The following is a 20,889-nucleotide window of genomic DNA, read 5'->3' as shown; positions in this document are numbered from 1 at the left end:
AACAGCCGGGGCTCGGCTGTCTACTTATTCTGGCCATTTAAATCGTGGACATGTAAACAACTGATAGAGGTAAGTGGCTCTCTGCTCCTATTGCCCATCGTCTCCTCGTGATTTGATCATAGTGTGCCAATGGGGTGCCATGGCAGTCTGCAGCCTAATCAAGGCCCCAGGATCTGCCATGTAAGCCATCCTATTAGACCTTTAATGCATAGAGTGTGGCTTTGCTTTCAATTCCCAGTCCTTGTTACAAGGCTTGTATAAAGAGTCTAACTTTGACTTGAAGGAATTCTGCCTTCCAATAGATGGCACTGTAGAGGTATTATTTCATCTTCCTTATTTGCATATTACCCAGAGGAGCATGAACAGCCTTTTGAGTCTCCTCATTCACCGTCTAGGTGCTCTCCCTAAGGGTGCATTCCCACGAACGTATATCGGCTCGGTTTTCACGCCCAGCCAATATACGTTGTCCTCATTTGCAGGGGGGGGATGGAAGAGCCAGGAGCAGGAACTGAGCTCCCGCCCCCTCTTTGCCTCCTCTCCGCCCCTCTGCACTATTTGCAATGGGAAGAGGCGGGCCGGGGCGGGGCTAAGTTCTGAGAATTAGCCCCGCCCCCGGCCCACCTCTCCCCATTGCAAATAGTGCAGAGGGGCGAAGAGGAGGCAGAGAGGGGGCGGGAGCTCAGTTCCTGCTCCTGGCTCTTCCATTCTCCCCCCCCCCCCCCCCCTGCAGATAAGGACAACGTATATTGGCTGGGCGTGAAAACCGAGCCAATATATGTTCGTGGGAATGCAGCCCCCGGAGAAAAGATAGCGTTTCTGACCACTTATGCTAACAGTGTCTAATAATAAGGTTATGTATTGTATACTACACTGCACTACAAAGGTAGTGCAGTGTGCTATAACAGCAATCAAAAGATTGTATCTTTACATCCTCTTGAGGGACAAAAAAGTTAAAGGCACTATTTCTTTAACCCATTAGTGACCAGCCCATAGTGTTTTTACGTCCTGTCCAAGTGGGATTTATTCCCTGAGGACGTAATAATAATAATATTAATAATCTTTATTTGTATAGCGCCAACATATTCCGCAGCGCTTACATAGACAGGGGGAATACAGAAAGACAAAGTACAAAAAATTACAGACCCACGGTTACAATCGTAATCAGTTGATGGAAACAATAGGGGTGCGGGTCCTGCTCCAACGAGCTTACATACTACAAGTAGGGTGCCTACCCACTAGCGTTTTTTTTCCCTGCGAAATTCGCAGCATTTTTTTCTCTGCAGGGGTCTATGGGACTTGTAATGTTAAAATCGCGATCGCACAAAATCGCAATTTACCGCGGAATCGCGATTTTGCGCGATCGCGATTTTAACATTACAAGTCCCATAGACCCCTGCAGAGAAAAAAATGCTGCGCATTTCGCAGGGAAAAAAAAACGCTAGTGGGTAGGCACCCGTAATGGGGTGATACAGACGGTAAAATGGCTGGAGATGTGCACAGTATCGCGCGGTGGAGAGTGAGGGATGCTATATACAAACAATGGTCAGACATTTAGCTACGCGACGCCAGGATCAGTATGACTGCAGGAGCGGTTTATGATGGCTAGCAGGGATTGCAGTCAGTAGGTCAGGGAGCATGTTATCAGGCGGAGTACAGAGGGGTTTGTTTAGGGAATGCGGTATGCCTCCCTGAAGAGGTGCGTTTTTAGAGCACGCCTGAAGTTTTTCGAGTCCTGGGTTGCCCGGGTATCCTTTGGTAGTGCGTTCCAGAGGACCGGTGGTGCTCTAGAGAAGTCTTGGAGGCGAGAGTGAGAAGTTCGAATTAGAGGGGTGTGCAGTCTAGTTTCGTTTGCCGAGCGGAGAGCCCGGGCTGGGTGATGGATTGAGATGAGCGAGGCAATATAGGGTGGTGCTGCACTGTGGAGGGCTTTGTGGATTAAGGTAGTAAGTTTAAATTGAATTCTGTATTTAACGGGCAGCCAGTGCAGTGACCGGCATAGGGCAGAGGTGTCCGAGTAGCGGCTGGACAGGAATATGAGCCGGGCTGCGGCATTCAGGATGGATTGGAGAGGGTAGAGTCTGGTGCAGGGGAGGCCGATCAGCAACGAGTTGTAATAATCAAGCCGTGAGTGGATGAGGGCAACAATAAGCGTTTTCAGCGTGTCCACAGTGAGAAAAGAGCGGATTCTTGCGATGTTCTTCAGGTGCAGCTGACAAGTTCGGGTCACAGATTGGATGTAGGGGGTAAATGAGAGATCGGAGTCGAATATGACCCCAAGGCAGCGGGCATGTTGTCTAGGAGTTATGGTGGCGCCACACACTGAGATGGAGATGTCAGGATGAGGTCGGTTAGTGGAGGGTGGAAATACCAGTAAGTCAGTTTTAGAGAGGTTTAGTTTTAGGTAGAGAGAGGACATAGTGTTAGAGACTTTTTGCGCACGCAGGGCCTGTTCATATACGCGTGCCAACCCCCCCCCCCCCCCCCCCTCTTATTTAAAAGGCTATTTAGCCTACTGAGGACCCGATGTGTTCTTTTCCCAGCAGCTTTGCACATGTTCTTGCGTATATTGTGCACATTTACGCACCTCCGCTCATAGACTTCTATGGGGTCCTTTGGTTTGCAAATTCACAGAAAAATACAACTGGCCCCATTATTTTGCATGCATGAGAAATGCACGCGCGAGAAAGAACCCATTGAAATTAATTGGCTCTATCCTCCATGTTTTTCGCACACAATTTTTGCGTGCGCAAATACATTTGTCTGACACAGCCCTTATTTTTCAGCAGTTGTATGGAAAATGGAATCTGTGACCGGATTGGTTGCAAGTAGTTCAACTTCACTTAGCGTTGCTATTGATCTCCCTAAGACCGGCTTCACGCCGGCGGATTCCAATTGTGGAATTCGCGATTGGAATCTGCACGGAGGATCCACAGCACAACGCGACCATTGCAAAGCATGTAAATTCGGTTTTTCGCTCACACTCGCAGATACGAATTGCGTATTCAGCGAGCGGAGGAAAAATTGCAGCATGCTCTGTTTTGCTGTACACTCCGCTCGGACCATGTTCATTGATGTCAATGGAGGCCGTCCGACCCGCAGCCTATACGCAATTAGCGTTGCACATTGGCCGCAACTACCCACGTCATCACTAAGCGGCGGCATGGGAAATACAAACATTGAAAAAAAACTGTAATGTGCATGACTGCCGCTGCGCCTCTGCAGTCATACACAATACAGAAAGCGTAGGTACGCAGGGTCATCGGCCGGGGTCACAGCCGGATTCTGCTGCGAGCCTCCCGCATGCAGAATCCAGTCCGCCCGTGTGAATAAGCCCTAAACTTGACCTAAACTTTGTCAGTTTTGTATCACTTTTCACTTCTGCACAATTTTCCTTTTCTCAAATTTTTGTTTAAACCAATTTTTTTCTCTTAACCCCTAACAGCACAGAACACACAGTTACGTTGGACGTGGGGGGGTTGTATGGAGGGGGACTGCCTGTCAGATTGCTGTATAATGTAATACTATAATATTACATTATAGTGCAGGGATGATCAAAGCATGGCAAGTTCAAGTCTCCTAGGGGGACTAAAAAATGTAAAAATCAGTTTTAAAACGTTTTATTAAAAAAAAGGTAACAGAAGTTTTAAAAAAAACTTTTCCCCATATTTATAAAAAAAAAATTCAATATAAAACCAAAAACATACTTGGCATTGCTGCATCCTCGAAAATCTGATCTATCAAAGTAATGTGTTTTTCATCAGAACGAAAAAGAATTCCTTTTTTTTTTTGGTCGCCCCGTCTCCAAAAAAAGCTTAATAAGATCAAAACGTCAGAAAATAGAAACTACAGGGCGTCCCGCGCACAAACCATGTTGACGGAAAAATAAAAAACGTATGGCTGTCAAAAGAAAATAATAATTATATTTTGTTCCAAATATATTTTATTTTCTAATAGTAGTACAGCAAAAAATAAACTATAAATTTGGGATCGCAGTAATCGTACTGCCCATAGAACACAAGTATCAGGTCATTTCTACAGCAGTGTGTACGCCATAGAAACAAGTCCCTCCCCCAAAATGCCAGAATTGCATTTTTTTCCATTTCATGCCATTTACATTTTTTAAAAGTTTTTCAGTACATTATATAGTACATTAAATCGCACCACTGAAAAATACAAGTCGCAAAAACAAGTCCCAGGCAGATATGTTGATGGATAAATTAAGACTTTTTGAAAATGGGGAGGGAAAAACAAAAATGAGGGGAAAAAAACAGGAGCGTGTCCTTAAGGGGTTATATTTCGGATGATGCTCCTGTATGTCTCACTGGCACTCCTCTGAATCATTTGACTAACACATCATAATGATCAGATTTGCCCATATTAAAAATGGCCGCGCTAAGAAGAAAGCCACTTCCGGCTGTCATGACGTCAGACACGTGCAGTCAGCTGACAGTCGCCTGACAGGTACTAAGGAGTGGGGAGCGTGAGTGCGCCGAGTACGCATGCGCGATCTTGCCGCTGGGCTGTGGACTGGAGCACCGGGGAGGGGAGTAAACATGGCGGCGTCCAGCGCCAGTCTTTGAGGCAGGTAGAAAAAACGGTGCCGTGGTAGAAGGCGGAGAGCAGGAGAAGGCTGTCATTCCTGGACGGTGATAACCCCGCAGTGAGGAGCGGAGGACTGTACGCCCCCCGGAGCCGGGAAGGGGCGGGACTGCAGTCCTGGGGACATCGCGGCTGCCGCTCACTGCTGTGTGTGCAGGTATATGGATGGGGGCGCTGTGGAGCTCAGATCACGTGATCTGCTGGCTGGGGATACCTATGTACATGCTGCTGCATCACCCTATATGTCTGCATGAGATATATAGGATTACAGGCTGAGCGCGGGTACTACTGCTGCCCCCTGGCGCGTTTGGTAGCGCGGGTACTACTGCTGCCCCCTAGTGCACTCGGGAGCGTGGGCACTACTGCTGTCCCCCTGGCGGGCACTACTTTTGCCCATCAGCGCTTGGGAGTGCAGCCACTACTGCTGCCCCTTGGTGCGCTTGGGAGTGCGGGCACTACTGCTTCCCCCTGGCGTGCTCGGGAGTGTGGGCACAGCTGCTGCCCCCCAAGGCACGCATCGGTGGGCAGCAGTAGTACCACCCATGCGCTGGGGGGCCAGCAGCAGTGCCAGCGCTCGGGAGAGTGACGGGGGGCAGCAGCAGTAGTGCCCGCGCTCTGGAGTCAAGTTATAAAGTAGTGCATGTTACCTGTGAAGTCATGGGGGCGGTCCTGATCCTGAGTCATGGGGGCGGTCCTGATCCTGAGTCATGGGGGCGGTCCTGATCCTGAGTCATGGGGGCGGTCCTGATCCTGAGTCATGGGGGCGGTCCTGATCCTGAGTCATGGGGGCGGTCCTGATCCTGAGTCATGGGGGCGGTTCTGGCATTACAAGCTAGGTCTAGCGCCATCCGGGAGATGTGCGGTGTGAAGCCAAATCTGGAATACCTCGCTTCACTGCGCATGCGCCGGATACTGCTGGAACTGGCTTGTAATGCCAGGGCCACCCCCGTGACTGGGGATGAGGGGCCGCCCCCGTGACTGGGGATGGGGGCCGCCCCCGTGACTCTTTACAGGAACCCTCACAGATCCTTAGAATGAGCCAACGAGGACTGGAAAGTTACTTTCAAGGAAACACACAATTATCCTATGCGCTATTAAAGGGCTTGCCTGGTTTACACAACTCCTTCCTACATTCCCTACTAGGACTTGTGGATATAACACTTCCTCACTTGGGCCGCCCCTTTATTAGCTATAGTAGAGGGTCTCTACAAAGAGCGCCTCGGTACTGGTGTATCTTGACGCCACCAGGAAGTACTGGTGGAGTCAAGTTTGACAGGGGGGTGACGCCCCCTGTACGTGATTGGCTGTAGAGCAGGATGGGCTGCAGGTCCTGGCAGCCCACTAAGGATTTCTGGGGAAAGCATACAGCATCTACCCCTGCAGGGACACTATCTGACATTGCTACCTCGTCAACTGCATGATGAGAGCACGGAGGCAACAGCGGCAGGGCCAGGGGACAGACAGCTAACAGCGGTGCAGCACAGGGAGCGCTCCTCAGTGACATCCCACGGCACTTCAGGCAGAAAAAGGTCTTTGCACCTTATAGGACCTTCAGGTATTGACCCAATCGGCAGCTAGTGGTATGACAGGGGCATTCCTTCATGAAACCCCTGTCAAACCCCTAGCTTCCGGTGGCATCAAGATACACCAGTACCGATTGCCTCTCTGTTTGGAGGGCCCGGCTCGCATGTGCATTAAAGTGCTCTGAGGGCAGCATAATGTAGCGACAGGCACGCTGCTTTCGGCAATATGTCTCTTGCATGTATCTGTGCAGTAGCTGGGGAGAAACATATACTTTGTTAGTAGCAACCAGACACAGGACTACAGGAAGTAGTCCTTGATATCCATGAGCTCTACTTGTCACTACCCACTTGTGGGACTAGCCATGCTCACCCTCCAACCACAGTTGTCTCCCTACTGTGCATGGCTAGCCCCACCGGTGGGAAAGGATACCTAAAAGCTGATGAGTATCGAGGACTACTTCCTGTAGTCCTCTGTGTGGCCGCTGCTAATAAAATGCAAGTTTCTCCAACAGCAATCATTTAGTCCCCCTTATACAGGGACTGAACGATTGAGCTGTCGACGCATCTGTCTGTCTAAACGGGCTGGCCGAGAGCGAACGGGTTAGCAGTGACCTCACTTGCCCAAATGAGAATCGTCTTGTCTAAAAGGACCCTTATTCTCCAAACCAGGCGAATTTGTACACAGGCTCTCATACTGAACATCTGAGCCCCGAGTCTCCATCTCATTGGCAGAATACGGACTGCTGTAATGGCAGTCTACAACATGGTGATCCTGGGGAATACTGTAAGATTTGGCTTATTAGGGCATTCCTTATTATGCGCTACCTTTTTCTAGTGATAAGTCTGGCGGTAGACCTGCGAGACCTCCTCTTCCCTGTATGTAGTCGCGGCTACGACAGTCCTGCAGTCTCCGTAGACGTAAGAGCTGCCAACAAGAATCAAGTAATTGGGCCGCTGTGCTCCTCGCTGCCATTGGTGTCAGCAGACCCATCAGTTCCCACTAAGCAGACCTTGCTTCCTAGATTGTGCATATGATACAATGTAGCAACTTCAGTCTGTAACCATTTGTTACCAGTCTGTAACTATCTCGGATTCTATCCCGCTGCTGTGCAGGCATCTCCTCCCATGTATTGTACAACCTGCTTCACCCGACGCGTCCGGCTCAATTTCCTGCCATCCGCTGACTCTTGCTGATATCAGCACCTATCCCGGCCGGTGGGGAACCATTCCCAGCAATGTGCTATGGATTTTACAGACTTGTCACTTCTGCATTACATTGTATTCTGCCACTTCCTATCTCCTCGCGGGACGAGGCTTCTCATTAAGCCTTCTTGTGCTTTAGTCGTCGATGGGATTTTTCCTCCCTCCCGCAGGACAGGATCACATTTCTCCGCTGCAGGGCCGATGAGGGCACTTCCTTGTCATCAATCACTGACCAGATCTGTCACTTATGGCAGATGGAAGTCATGAATCTGCAGATAGTTTCTGTTGGTATTCCTATAATATATAAACGTTATGGATCATTTGAGTGTTTTGTAAATATGTTATTGTGAGCGGAGGCGTGACTGGAAGGGCTCAGACTCCAGTGCAGATGCTGTAACCTCGTCCCCATGTACTAGGTATAATACCATCAGCTCATACGTGGTAGGGGGATATTAACAGGACAGACATGTTTGCAAAGGGGGCGATCTTGAAGTACGCTCATTGTCAAAAATAATCCCTTCCCTGGAAGAAGTTGTCAGAATGGAGTGAAACTTTCTCTGTGTGATTGTAACATTGTAATCAGTTACTTATATCACTGTAAAGGAGAATTGGTTGTGGAAAACTTGAAGGAAGGCTCTAGTACCCTGTTGTACCGCCTCTAGCTTGGATACAAGATGTGATACGGGGGCATGGAGGCTCTAGTACCCTGTTATACCGCCTCTAGCTTGGATACAAGATGTGATACGGGGGCATGGAGGCTCTAGTACCCTGTTGTACCACCTCTAGCTTGGATACAAGATGTGATACGGGGGCATGGAGGCTCAAGTACCCTGTTGTACCGCCTCTAGCTTGGTTAGCTTGGCTGCCTCTATCATGTAATCCAAGAGATTTTGCCCAGTTTCCAGTTTGAGAGAGGGAACATTACTGGAATATGAGAACCTAGATGGTGGCATCAGCGAATTGTCCCCACCGGGGCCTTCTGAGCAGACTGTTAGGTGTTGGGACCAGTGGATGCCTGAGGGCACACAATGTGAGCGGGCTCAGGATGTCCTCAACAGACCACCAGCAGAGAGGCGTGTCTGATCAGACTGTTAGGTGTTGGGACCAGTGGATGCTTCAGGGCACACACTATGAGCGGGTTCAGGATGTCCTAAACAGACCACTAGCAGAGAGCAGCGTCTGACCAGACTGTTAGGAGGTGTTGGGACCAGTGGATGTGTGAGGGCACACAAGGTGACCGGGCTCAGAACCCCCTACAGACCACCAGGAGAGAGGAGCATCTAAGCAGACTGTTAGCTGTTGGGACCAGTGGATGTGTGAGGGCACACAAGGTGACCGGGCTAAGGATGTCCTCAACAGACCACCAGCAGAGAGGAGCGTCCAACAAGCACTAGCAGCTCCAACTGTTTTGTTGTCCACCATCCAGAAACGGGTGGCTCCATCGTTACACCCCCTGTTTGTTGGAACCATTTCCATACACTTGACTGAAGGACATTTGGTCTCGCAGGTCCCATTGACCTCCACTGTCTCCTTAGTTTGCAGTGGGGACGCGAACAATGAAACTGCACCCTGCAGAGTGGAACCGGGTTGGCTACAGAAATAAATCCAGGTTTAGTTTGGGCACTGATGACGCAGTGTTCATGTCTGGAGATCTAGGAATGAGCGCCTCAATCCCACCCTTGCTGTGGAGGGGCACACTGCCCCTGCTGGTGTGATGGTCTGAGGGGCAATTGCATACGACAGTTGGTCACCCCCAGTAGTGGTGTAAGGGACATTGAATGACAGAGGCATTTTCCAGCAGGATAATGCTCGGCCGCATACACAAGGGGGTTACCGGAAGCCTCCACAACATTGTCGCACTTCTGGCCTCTAGCGTGGTTACAAGATCTGGTACAGGTGGGCATGGAGGCTCTAGTACCCTGTTGTACCACCTCTAGCTTGGATACAAGATGTGATACGGGCAGGCATGGAAGCTCTAGTACCCTGTTGTATCCAAACTAGAGGTGGCCTAACAGGGTACTGGAGCCTCCATGCCCACTTGTACCACACCTTGTATCCAAGCTGCAGGCGGGATAACAGGGTACTAAAGTCTCCATGTCCGACCGTATTGCATCTTGTATCCAAGCTAGAGGCTTCCCAACAGGGTACTAGAGCACCTTCATGCCTGCCCATATCACATTTTGTATCCAAGCTAGAGATGGTACCAGTGCACCTTTTCTCCACCGGAAGAATGCCTCTACCGCTGCGGTCATTGTCTCGGCTCCCATCGCCACCCTGCTGCTTCTGTTAAGCGTCTGTCATGGCCTCCCGACACCGCTGCTGCTGTCAGTCTCCGCTGACACTGTGGTCCTCGACAAATGTGGAGCATATCGCTCCACACTTGCTGTAGCTGAGCCTCTAGATCATACAAACTCGTAGGCTGCTGAAGTTGTCATTCCAGAGGGTCCTATACACATGCTTTTTGCGATTAATCTGGGGATCTGGTAGGCTGCGGAAGTTTAACAATGTTGTGGGGGCTTCCTGTGACCCCCTTGTGTGCGGCTGAGCATTATCCTGCTGCCTCTTGGAAGTCGCCATGCGATATGTCCTGAACATATCGCTGAGCTGTCATTGTCCCTCGTACCCCTACTAGGGGGGACCGACTGTAGTATGCGATGGCCCACCCAGACCATCACACCAGCAGGGGGCAGTGTGCTGCTCCACAGGATTGAGGCGCTGAGCCTGAGGTCTCCAGACACGAACATGGCCGTCATCAGTGCCCAAACTAAACCTGGATTTGTCGCTGAAGACAATCCGGCTCTACTCTGCAATGTCCAGTTTTGGCGTTCACAACACCACTGCAAACTGAGACTGTGATGGGTGTCAAAGCCGTACATGTAATGAGCGCCAAGACCAAATGTCCTTAAGCCAAGCGCCTGGAGATGGCTCTGACAAAGTAGCCTGTAACAATGGTGCCACCTGTCTCTGGATGACGGAAGACGAAACAGTTGGGGCTGCTCGTGCTTGTTGGACTATCGTACGCTCGTCTCTACTGGGGGTCTGTAGGGGGCATCCTGATTCCGGTCACCTTGTGTGCCCTCACACATCCACTGGTACCAACACCTTCTAACAGTCTAGTCAGATGCTCCTCACTGCTTGTGGTCTGTCAAGGGTCCTGAGCCCGGTCACCTTGTGTGCCCTCATGCATCCACTGGTCCCAACACCTTCTAACAGTCTGGACTGAACGTCCGGCAGGGGACAATACATTGCTACAACCATCCCTATAATGCGCCCCTCCCAGACTCTGGTAACGGGGTGAAATCTCTTCTCTGCGTCGTAGAGGCGTTTAGTTGTCAACAAGCTCTACACAAACGGAAGAAGAGGTCACTACACACAAGGAGCCTCCAAGAGCCTCTTATAGGCCAAGGGGGGAACCACTTTTAGGACCTCCGGTGACAAGACTGTCCATCTAATCACCACAACTCTCATCATTTTATATCTGCCTGAGATGGAACTGCATGTTTTGCAGCAAAACGAAAATTTCTAAGGGTGTGCTTTTTGGTTTTCCTTTTTCGCTAATAGGTGTATATTTTATGAAGTTATTTATACAGGTACTTGTAAAACTTTGACTTTCGATAAATCCTGTTTGTGGGATTGTGTTGCATCATGTTCTAGCAGGTAACTGGCTTTGTGGTTTCTCTGTTTTGATTTCAGTTTTGTTTCTTATAAAGTTGTTATAATGACTGGAACTTTTTCGTAAAAGTGAAACTTTGAAGATACACTATGATTAGTTTTTAGAAGGACAACAATGGCCTCTTACCTGTAGTGTGAACCTCCTATCCACTCGCTGCGCAGGAAACTGCACTGGTGGGCAGGTGCATGGCAGTGCAGTGAAGAACTGTTAGGGCTCACTCACAGGGGTGAAGGTGGCCTGTGTAATACGCAGCAAACCCAAGTATGCATTGAATCCCCAATATTTTAGCAGCACATATTACAAACTTGGACAATTCGCGGGCCACTTATGCCCATGTGAGTGAGCCCACAGTGGAGTTTTTTTGGGGTCTTTAAAGTAACCCTCAGGGCCTGGATAAACAAAGATGGCCGCACGGCTTCTCTGACTACCTGATTCACGCTGTACATTAGTATTCATCATTAATTGAAGACCCTACACCTGCTTTAATTGACCGGTGCTGGTCAGTCGGGGCAGCATGTAGTGTTTTGGGCCTGCTCATACGGGCTCCAGTTTGCCTATTTCGCAGCACGCAGCAAATACGCGTTTTAAATACATGTAGCCTATAGTGCGCCAAAATGGCGTATGCTGCACAGTGTACCTCTTCTCTGTTAACAGGCCACGTGTCCAAATGTTGCCTGGGCTTCTTCATGTGTGTCCCCAGCAAATACTAAAGAAGGGGTTCCATGGTACCAAAACGCGTCTACTTATGCTGTTAGAGTAAACCAGAGAAGTTGAACACCTGTTTTTGATGTCTCGTGCGTCTCTAAGACGGCCGCATCTACATCCAGTGGTGGTGTACTAGTCACCGACAGATCATATATGTATCTTCCTTGAAAGCTGAGGGGGGCAGCTTGCACCCCTCCTTTTTCACTGCTTCGCTGGCAATGTGTAGATGAGATTTTTAAAGTCCCTGCACTTTCACTAATCTATGGATTTTCTGTTAGAAAGTCTGTCCTAAAAGTTGCAACTAATATGCAGCGTATGCAAGTAGCCCTTAAGGCCCTTAATAGGACTATATTGCACTTGTGTGGATTAGACTGAGCATACAGATGTATTTCTATATGGAGAAGTGCCTAAAGTGGGTTATTTAGGCAGCACCCGCTGGGATACGTCAGGGTCAGAGTGGAAGCCGCTGCTCCGACCCATGTGTAGTGGCTGGTGCTTGTAATTACAAGCGCAGCTCTCATTGTTGCCGCAGGCTAGGGGCCCATTGAGCTCAATGAGAGCAACGCCTGCAATTACGAGCTCCAGCCACTACACAGGGGTCGGAGCAGTGGGTTCTTCTTTGACCCTGGTGTAACCCCATGGGTGCAGCCTGGATAACTGCCTTTAACCCCTTAGTGACCAAGTTTTTTTTTTTGTTTTTTTTTCCCCCTTATCCTTTTAAAAAAATCATAACTCCTTTTATTTATTCATCTAAATAACTGTATGAGGGCTCGTTGTTTTTTGCGGGCAGAGTTATATTTTTCAATGGTGCTATTTAATGTACCATATAGTGGATGATATTAACACGCATCTAATAGCGACAGCATTAGACCCGGTAGCCTAGGAGAGGCTCGCCGAAGAAATACGGACACTCGAGGAGATTTAGAGACTAGAGCTCTACAACGGTTTCTTTGTAACAACTTTGATTTATTTTGATAAAAAGGTTATTGTTTACAATGTGTAAAATCAATAAAAATATCTTAAACCATAAAGTACCATATAATTTACTGAAAAGCGTTAAAAAAAAAATTGTAAGTGGAGTGAAATGGGAAAAAAAATGACATTCCGCCATCTTTCGGTGCGTCTTGTTTCTACGGCGCACAAACTGCAACAAAAACGACGCGCTGATTTTAGTCTATGGGTCAGTACAATTACAACGGTACCAAACTTGTATAGTTTTTTTTTTGTTTGTTTTGTTTTTTTCTTAAAGATATTTAATTTTTTTAAATTCTTTTCTGTTTTGCACACTAACTTTTTAAATTTTTTTTTTTCCGTTGACAGTTATGCGAGGGCTCATTTTGTGCGGGACGCCCTGTAGTTACCGTTGGTTCCATTTTTGAATACATATGACTTTTTGATCGCTTTTTATTCGATTTTTTTTTTTTTTTTTTTTTTTTTTTTTTTTTTTTTTTTTTTTTGGCAACAGGGTGACCAAAAAGGAGCATTTCTGGTGTTCCTTTTTTTTTTTGTTTCGGACCACGTTCACAGTGCGGGGTAAATAATGAGCTACTTTGATAGATCAGACTTTTATAGTCTAAGTAGTGATACCAAATATGTATTTTTGTTTTATTTACAATTTTTTTTGTTGTTGTATCAATCGGCTGCACGGCTTGTCGGGGCTGTTGCCGCCGGGTGTCAGCTGTAAGAAATAGCTGACACCCGCGATGTATGGAGGAGGGTCGCAGCGCGATCTCTGCCCATACACGTCCTGCAACGGCAGGGCGTAAAAACACGATCGGGTGGTCACTAAGAGGTTAATATAAAGACAACCAAGCAGCCACTAAAGAAATCGCGGTTTGTTTTATCGATGGGTCATAACAGATACCATTATTAATGCCACAACTGAATGTTTCCTTTCTGCTTAGACTTGTATGTAGCCTCCTATGCTGTCTGTATAGGGTGCCATATAGTGGAAGTCCGAAACCTCTAGACCTCCAGAAGCCAATGTGGCCGGCGTTCTCACCGCTACGGCTTCTCGGATAGTCCTTGTAAGAGTCCTTGTTGCTGGGCCGCTACTTATTAGTTTGCAGAAGAAAGTTACTATGAATGAGCTAGTAATTGGGTAATTGGCGTGTAGGGCACCTCAGCGCCACGTTGTATCCGGCTACTAATGAGTTGGGATCTAGTAATTGTTCTAGTACGCAGTTCCTAGTATACGGATGTAGCAGAGCTTGTCATTTGTCAGATCTCGTGATGTGGTGGTTGTGGTTTTCCATGAATGATCAGTTAAAGAAGCAGATAAAGAACATTCAGTGTATTTTACTGCAGACTGAAACGGGACCGCAGAGCCGAAATACCCATGGACCACGTTGGCACATTTGGAGGCATAGTCTTTGAATTTCATATACTGGAACCAACATCCTATTCTTGCCTACAAACGTCAGCACCGAACCTGTTGTAGACAAGTGATGGAATGGAGTTATGTTATCGGGACGTTTTGGGGGAATGAGTTGAAGGGGAAAAATGGCTGATATACTGTAGAACAGGACTCTGCAATACCCAGAGGGTATTATCAGTGGCAAGGAGAGGGGTAGTGCTGTTACCACAGGGGGAGGGGGGTGCCTGATGTACCAACCGGTAAGTGGATGAGTGTCCCTGCTACAACCACTAGGGCCTGCTTTGTGGTTATTGCAGGTGAAAGGGGGCCTTTTTAATTATTTTACTGAAAAGGGACTGTGTTTTTAAGTGTAGCTAATAAGCTATCGTGTGCCTGTGTGACCATGAGGAATAATGCTATTTCTGGGCATTATGGCTTTTTTTTTTTTTTTTAACTAGTTTTTTCCCCCTCTGCAGGCTATATGGCTAGGTGTCTGTTTTCTCTCAGCTGGTAGATGGAGACTAGGTGTTATGATTAGAGATGAGCGAGCGTACTCGCTAAGGCAAAATACTCGAGCGAGTAGTGCCTTATGCAAGTACCTGCCCGCTCGTCTCTAAAGATTCCGGTGCCAGGGGGTAAGAGCGGTGAGTTGCGGGAGGAGCGAGGAGAGAGAGTGAGAGAGACATCCGTTCCTCCCCGCTCTCCCCCGCCGACACCCGAATCTTTAGAGACGAGCGGGCAGGTACTCGCATAAGGCACTACTCGCTCGAGTATTTTGCCTTAGCGAGTACGCTCGCTCATCTCTAGTTATGATCTCTCCCATAAACAGCATATATGGGAGAGCAGGATATCGTCTGTCTCGCTGTAGAACACCTTGTAAGTAACAGCGTCATGGAGGAACTTATACAGCAGTTCTGAGCAGTGTAGATGTGAGTCCAGTACTAGAAGCTGCAGCCACATCTCCGTCTGGTTCCATCTCTCTGTCTAGCAGCAGCTTCTGCTCTCCATAGGCGTCTATTGGCAGTATGAGACTGCAACGAGGAAACACCCAGCCCCTCACTTCCTGTAATGTGTCTCTGCTGTTAGACAAATGTCATATGACAGCAGATGAAAGGATGAGAGACCCTCGTGGCCAGCACCGTTTGTGTTTGCGCCCACCATCCATCACCCCCCCCCCCCATCAAAATAAAATGTAGGTAAGCAGATTTGAAGTTTTGCTGTTTACCACACTGGCTATCACATAGACATAAGTACATTGAAATGTTAGTGACCATTGAACTACATGATGGGAGGAGGTCTTGGGCTACGGAGTACATTTTGTTGTAGTCTTGCAGGATAAGCGACGATAGCGGGGAGCTGTGAGGATCAATGGGATCAGGCCTGTATGTAATGCATTTATTTGGATGAAGAAACCTGAAGCCCTTATTAAAGCTCCGTGTTATCACCACATGTCCTCTAGTCCCTAAAGGCCCATTTACACGTAACTATTATCGCTCAAAATTAGTTCAAACTGCTGAAAATGAGCGATAAGATACATGTAATCGCGGGCATCGTGCAGTTTTCGTTTGAATGATTTTAGGGTGAACTTAAAACCCATGGCTCAGCTAGTGAGAGATAAAGTATCTTAGTAGACCTTAGGCTGTTATCACCAGGAGAGATGACAGATAACATTGTAATCTGCCAGGAGCTACAAGTAGAACAATGCAGCTGTGTGCACAGCTGGGGGTGTGATTAATCACACACTAGGCTCTGCAAACAGCTCATGGAGGCCCTTTTCCGTGCAAATGAAGATGATGAAGTGTTAATGGCCACTAACACTTTATGCGAATAGATTGCAAAATCTTTCAATCGTTTGAAAGATTATCTTTGCTTGTAAAAGGGCCTTAACTCACTGGGTCTGAGTTATCAAAACCATTTACGACTGTGTGCACATTGGGACGGTAATGTGTTCACCAGGAGCACATAACAGACAAATGGCCATAGACCTCAGTAGCCGAGAAAACATGTATGTTGTTGGGGATGGATGTGACCGGTGTTTGGGCTACTGCTATATGGTGGCCACGGGCACTTGTTCCAGCTCATTCTGGTAGGCTCTTGGAATATTATAGCCCTTGTTTCGTAAAAGGTGCACAAATTAAAATGGTGAGGATGAAAACCTCCTTTACTAATGATAATGTACTTGATGATTTCTATTGTAGTCCCGTCTTCTCTGATCTCTTTTAGCAGAGCAGCTTCTGAACATGAATCGCAGGAAAGATCTGTTTTATCCTCTTCAGTAAATGGCTTTGAATTGCAATTTAGTACTAAAAATAATCAATTTTAATTGAATCTCATTTCCAGATGCAGTCGGTCCAGTTTGCCTGTGGATGACTGTTCTTTCCTAAAGCGTGCCTACATTTCTAGAAAGTATGACTCTTATCCTGCATTTTTCCACATACTTCCCCCTTGTAGCCTGTATGTGTAGTTCTCAGTTCTCTCAGAACTGGAGGGGGAGCCTGGCTGCCGTTCTGTAGGCTACGCAGAGAACTGCTGATTTGTGGTCTCTGTCTACAGTACATGGAGACCTGACATCAACATGTAGAATGACGTTTAACAAATGTGACTTGTCACATACCCCCCATAGCATGCTAGTTATTCTGTGTGACTACTCTGTATTCACATCCCAGTTACAGACTAAGGCCAGGCTTACAGGGTGTATGTTTACTGCATATTATGTGGGTTCTTTATGCCCATGTGATACACGGCAACATGCATGTTACCAATTACATTGACTTAAGCAGTTGTGATCACATTAGCATGTTGGTATTGTGTAATACCAGGCTCACGACCCCCCCCCCCCCCCACAGACCACCAGTAGAGAGGATTGTCCAACAAGCACCATCAGCTCCAACTGTCTTGTTGTCCACCATACAGAAACGGGTGACGCCATCGTTGCACCCCTGTGTCTGTTGGAACCATTTCCATGCACTTGACTGAAGGACATTTGGTCTCGCAGGTCCCATTGACATCCACAGTCTCCTCTGTTTGCAATGGGGTCGCGAACAACGAAACTGGATGCTACAGAGTGGAACCGGGTTGGCTACAGCAATAAATCCAGGTTTAGTTTGAGCACTAACGATGGCCGAGTTCATATCTGGAGACCTTGGGGTGAGCGCCTCAATCCTGCCTTTGTTGTGGAGCGCACACTTTCCCCTGCTGGTGTGATAGTCTGGGCGGCCATCACATACGACAGTCGGTCACCCCTAGTAGGGGTACGAGGGACAATGAATGACGGGCATTTTTTCAGCAGGATAATGCTCTGCCACGAACACAAGGGGGTCACAGGACTGTCTCCACAACATTGTCACACTTCTGTGGCTGCCCAGGTGCCAGATTTATCACCAATAGAACATGTATGGGACCATCTAGGATGCCAACTTCAACAGCCTACCATAGGCTCAGTTGCAGCAAATGTAGAAAGATATGCTGCAGGATACCATGAGGAACCTGTATGCTTCCATGTCCACCCGTATAACATCTTGTATCCAAGCTAGAGGCACCCAACAGGGTAATGGAGCCTCCATGCCTCGCGTCTAACATATTGTATGCAAGCTAGAGGTGATACAACAGGGTACTAGAGCCTCCATCTCCACCTGTATCACATCTTGCAACCAAGCTAGAGGCGGTACAGCAGGGTACTAGAGCCTTCATGCTCGCCTGCATCACATCTTGCATCCAAGCTAGAGGCACCCAACAGGGTATTAGAGCCTCCATGCCCATCTGTATCACAGCTTGTATCCAAGCTAGACGCAGTACAATAAGGTACTAGAGCCTCCATGCCCACCCGTATCACATCTTGTATCCAAGCTAGAGGCGCCCAACAGGGTATTAGAGCCTCCATGCCCACTCGTATCACATCTTGTAGACAAGCTAGAGTCGGTACCACAGGGTGCTATAGCATTACGCTGCGGAATAAGTTGGCGCTATACAAATAAAGATTATTATTATATACTGCAGGAGCAATCCGAGCCCCTCATGTTGTAGTCCCCCAGGGGGGCTTAAAGAAACAAAAAAGTTTAAATCGCCCACCTTTTGAGATAGATAAAAATCTAAGTTCTAAAAGAAAAATGCATATTTGGTATCGCCGCATCCATAAAAGTCCGATCTATTAAACTAGCGCATTATTTACCCCGCACGGTGGGCATGGAGCTTTAAGTAGAAGCTCTTCCCTGAAAAACATCCCTTTTAGTGTAAAAAAACAAAAAAAAACATATACTTACCTGTCCGCCGCTGCCATGTCCCCCTGCGAGGATGAACACATCTGTCACATGCGGCAGATGTTTTCTTCATACCACGTGGAAAATAAAGAATTACCTGGTGCACCTGCCACATCTGTGACAGATGCGGCAAAGAAATTCTAAATCCCTGCGGGGAATAAAGAATTACCTACCACAGCTGTCGCAGATGACAGCTGCGGTAGGGAAGCCAGCTGCCTGCACCCTGTAATTGTTTTTCAGGGAAGGGCTCGAAATATAAGCCCTTCCCTGAAAAACAAGCCAAAGTAGTGTTAAAAAAAAAACATACTCTCCTTTTTTCAGCTGCGGGGCTCAGCCGTGTCCTCTCTGCGCTGTCCCTGACTCTGCACTGAAATTCTTTCAGCAGCCGGGGAATTAAAATCCCCACCTGCTGAAAGAGCTGCTTCTGTGATTGGCTGAGGTGCTCAGCCAATCAGAAGCAGCTTTTTCAGCAGGCAGGAATTTCCTTCCGCAGAGAATGACCGATTTTTGAGGCCCCCTCAGAGCAAAGTTTTCAAGCTAGCTTTGGAACCAGAAAAGTTCTCGCTGGTACAATTACAGTTGGCATAAAACGTTGTACAGGACCTCCAATTTTTAGCTTTTATAATCACGTAGTCCCAAATTTATTAATGGCTAGATGGCACAACAATTAATAAAATGGCCACACTTGCAGACCTCACCCCCCCCTCCTTTCTCCTCCGCTACCCCTAAATAGCTGTAGGAGCCTAAAACTTTGGAAAATTGCATGTAATACACAAATTTTGAGCGAAATCTGAGATCTGAAGTTGGGGAGTATTATACCACTTGACATGGAATGACTCTATAATCCTAAAAGTAATGCAGCCTGCACGGTCCTGGAAACCTCTGACCTCTTTCTGTATGGCTGAACATAAAGCTTAATGGAACATTTAACTCTATGAAACTTTTCTGTGGGAAAAGGAAGTATTTTCCAGCACAACGTTGCATTGTAACACACTTAGAGGTGACGTAGGACCGCCAACTGCTGAGTCGGGGCCGGCTGAGATGCCAACGGAAGTGCAAATGGCTATGAATAAGACTGTACAGGATTTGAACAGTGAATTTTATAGTTCCAACTATAAGAGTTTATGGCAGGCAGCTGGCATGGTAATTGTGTAATCGTATTTTCCTTTAGCATCAGAGAATGTATAAAAGATTATTTTCTAAACTAACAGTGCCTCTCTAGTCCATAGGTTGTGCTTGGTATTGCAGTTAAACCCCCTTCCATTGTCCTAATGCAGCCTTTATATCACATTACCCTAAGATCCATATATCTGCCCTAAGGACACCGCTCTCTCCTGGTTCGGCTCCTACCTCTCTGACCGCTCTTTCAGCATCTCCTTTGCTGGTTCTCCACTCTCCCTTGCTGTCAGGGGCCCCCAGGGCTCTGTCCTCGGTCCCCTTCTCTTCTTCATCTACATAGCCCCAATTGGACAAACCATCCAAATTCGACCTCCAATACCACTCCTACTCTGACAACACGCAAGTATACACCTCTTCCCGTGACATTTCTGCACCCTTCTTCCAAAATATCTGACTGTCTGCCCGCTATCTCTAACACCATATCCTCCCTCTTTCTCAAACTTAACCTCTCAAAAACTGACCTTGTCTTTCCTCCCTCAATCAGCCAACCTCCCTCCAACCTCTCTCTATCAGTATCTGGCACCACCATAACCCCCAGACAGCACTCACGCTGCCTTGGGGTCACGCTGGACTCGGACCTCTCCAGTACTGGTGTACCTTGTCTCCACCATAACTGTGGGTACAGACATGGCTTTGTCTGGGTTGAGTTGGAGGGAAGCCCACAGCTGGTGAGTGCCTACCTGGACAGAGGTAGAATAAAGTGCCTGACAGCTGGTGGGAAAGGGTGATACCGAGAGCTGCTTCGGCTTTTGGGGCGTCGGGAGGACACAGAGCGTGGCCGGTTTCTGGTTAGCAGACGGACAGCATGACCTATTATACAAGAGTAAAGGAAGAGGGGGGGGGGGGGGGGGGGGACACATACGAAATTGCTGGGATCCCAGAGGTGAGTCACAGCGGCGGAGGGGAGTACAAGGAGGCCGGTGGTGAGAGTGATAGTGGGGGACATTGCAGGGAGTCCGGCGGTGACAGTCACAGTGGCGGATGGGAGCAGCCATCCCGGCTTCTGGAGTAGAGATGCCAGGCCGGCGCGGCCAAACTGACACCGCCGCTAGCAACTTCGGTGCTATAAGTGGAGAAACCAGCCAAGGAGGGAACTGACATGGCAGGAGTCCAACAGCAACGCTAGCAGTGCACAAATAAGGCCAGAGGGAAGCATAGATGGCAGAAGGCTGACAGGGACACTAACAGCTGAGAAATTAACCCAGCGGGGAGCTACCATAGCAGCACCGCTATCAATGTTGTCAGTTTCAGTCTCGGGAGGAGTTTAAGGTAGCCAATCACCAGCTGTGGGTGTACCCTTTCACTCCCCCAGGACAATCCCAGGTCACCACCCATAGTTGTAGTGGAGACAAGATGCACCAGCACTGACCTGTCCTTTACCTCCACATCCAATCT

The 20,889-nt window shown here is 48.0% G+C and overlaps 1 protein-coding gene across 4 annotated transcripts in view; it reads left to right on the top strand.

Moving 5' to 3' along the window:
- Positions 1 to 4,496: 4,496 nt before the first annotated feature.
- Positions 4,497 to 20,889, top strand: part of DNAJC13 (DnaJ heat shock protein family (Hsp40) member C13) — a 134,958-nt gene continuing 118,565 nt past the window's right edge. For 2 of the 4 annotated variants that reach the window (XM_066585065.1, XM_066585064.1), the window contains exon 1: positions 4,500 to 4,756. The gene's annotated coding sequence lies outside the window, so the exon portion shown is untranslated. Of the gene's footprint in view, positions 4,757 to 20,889 lie in introns of all 4 variants that reach the window. The other 2 variants (XM_066585062.1, XM_066585063.1) reach the window with 2 other exon arrangements.

Source organism: Eleutherodactylus coqui, chromosome 12, assembly GCF_035609145.1.
Source record: "Eleutherodactylus coqui strain aEleCoq1 chromosome 12, aEleCoq1.hap1, whole genome shotgun sequence".
NCBI classification, from domain to species: Eukaryota; Metazoa; Chordata; class Amphibia; order Anura; family Eleutherodactylidae; genus Eleutherodactylus; species Eleutherodactylus coqui.
Note: the sequence above shows the minus strand (reverse complement) of the source record. Positions and strands in the feature narration are given on the sequence as shown.